The sequence below is a fragment of the Panthera uncia genome, assembly GCF_023721935.1.
Source record: "Panthera uncia isolate 11264 chromosome A1 unlocalized genomic scaffold, Puncia_PCG_1.0 HiC_scaffold_17, whole genome shotgun sequence".
Classification (NCBI taxonomy): domain Eukaryota; kingdom Metazoa; phylum Chordata; class Mammalia; order Carnivora; family Felidae; genus Panthera; species Panthera uncia.
In genome coordinates this window covers 151,590,912-151,593,156 of record NW_026057577.1, presented here as the reverse complement: position 1 = coordinate 151,593,156, position 2,245 = coordinate 151,590,912, and positions in this window count along the sequence as shown.

The window sequence follows — 2,245 nt, the reverse complement described above, 5'->3', positions numbered from 1 at the left end:
AGTCGTCTGGTAGATGTGTGTCTGTTTTTAAAAACCGCCAGGTTGTTTTGCAAAGTGGTTATACCATTTTACTTTTCTGTGAACCACGTATGAGAGTTTCGGTTGGTCCGCATCCTTGCAACACCTAGCATGGTCAGTCTTTTTCACTTCAGCTGTCCTAATTGGTAATAGTATCTCCTGGTTTAAGTTGTCATTTCTCTAGCAACAGAGATGTTTCAGCAATCTCCCTGTGTGTGGCTGCCATCAAGTATAGTTTCTGTCATGGTTCCTGTGCTTAGAGCTCACCGAGCAAATTGGATCCATGGGTTTGCAGTTTGAATCGGATTTGGAAAGTTACTTCTTTAAATATTTTTCTTTGCCCTTTTCCTCTGGGGACCCAGCTTGAGCTCCTACTGCTCACTGATGCAAGGTTCAATTCTTTCTTTTTTCTCTATTTCGTTTTGAGCTGCTCATACGGCTTTATCTTCAAGTTTACTTGCCGCGTCTTTTGCGATGTCAAACCCATCCTTAATCCCAAACGTGCATTCGCATCTCAAACACTGTCGTTCTCTTCTCTAGAATTTAGATTTGTGTCTTTCAAAAGATATTTTTAATTCTCCACTGAACACGTTGCATGTTGGCTCCACGAGGTTCCTGAGCAGGTGATACGGTTGTGTAGTGAGACAAGCGGTCAGTGCCTGGTCCGCAAATCCGATCACCCGAGTCCCTGCCGGGGCTGGTTCTGTTGACGAGAGATCTCTTTTCCGCTTTCCTGCATCCCGGTGATTTCCGACTGGATGGCAGGCGTTGTGAATTTTACCGTGTCGGGTGCTGCACAATTTTGCATTCCTGAGAGTATTCTGGCACTTCTGCGGCCGCAGGTAAGTCACTTACACGCAGCCCGCTCATTCTTCCAGGTCGTGCTTTTAAAGCTGCGTTCGGCCGGGTCAGCGCAGCGTTCGTCCAGGGCTGGTGCCTCCTCAGTGTCTCCTCCGTGACGGCTTGTTCCCGGAGGGAGGGTGACCCAAGGCGGTCTTGGTTCCTCCACAGCCACTAGGAGCAAGACTGTGGACGCGTTAACTTCTATTCACTTCAAAAGAATTAATCGGCCCGACCAGCCCTTGGCGGTATCACCCGGCAGGGACTGGCCCCGCGTTCGGGGAGGAGCCCCGCTCGGCCCCCGGGAGACACCCGGTCTCCGGTGTGGTCAGGTGGGCTGGGCTGCAGCCGGCGGAGCCCGTGTTCTGCAGCCTCGGTCCCAGGAGGCACATGCTCCTCACGGTGCAAATACTTCCAAGTTTACGGAGATGCACCTTCTAGCCCAGCATCGCATCTGTTTTGTCTGTGGCTTCACGCGCGCTTGGACGAGCAATTCGGTCAATTTAGTCAACGGGGTTGTTCGAATTTCCTCCATAATTATGTCTCTTTCCCTGGTGGTTCCATTGATTACCAAGAGAGCTGTGTTCAAGCCTCCAACTAGATTTGCTGATTTCTTGATCTCTCCTTTTAATTCTGCCAGTGTTCGCTAAGTGTGTTTCGAGCTGCGTCGTTAGGTTCATACACCTTTGGGGCTATTGTGTCTGCCGACTGAACGGGGCCCTCGACGGTCATGAAGGTGACCCCTCACCTCCACACTCACTGGAACCACAGCCTGACCGCACAGACTTCCTCACGGTTATGTTTGCACGCTACGTGCACCTCCCATTTAAACGTTGTCGATATACCTTTAAATAGCAATGGTTAGGTTTTTAAAAAATTTGGTGTGGCAACTTATTTAGGAGTTTTTTAGTCTATATTTGATATAATTATTGGTATGGTTGGATCGAAATTTACCGTTTGCTATCTGTTTTCTGTTTGTATTGTCTGTCCTTTGTTCCCTTTTCTCACTTTCCTGCTTAGTTTGGATAAAGTATTATTTAAAAATATATTTTACTTCTGCTATTGGCTTCTTCGTTCTACATTTTTGTTTCTTTGGGGGCTTAGGATACACATCGATCCTATCCTACTTTCAAATCCTTGCAATCCTCGTGCACACGGTCTCGACGTGCACAGTCCTCGTGCACAGGGTCTCCACGTGCATAATCCTCATGCACACGGTCTCCACGTGTATAATCCTCCTGCTCAGGGCCTCCATATGCACAATCTCATGCACAGTCCTCATGCACAAGGCCTCCACGTGCACAGTCCTTGCGTACAGGGTCTCCACGTGCACAGTCCTCGTGCACAGGGTCTCCACGTGCACAATCTCGTGCACAGTCCTCGTGCA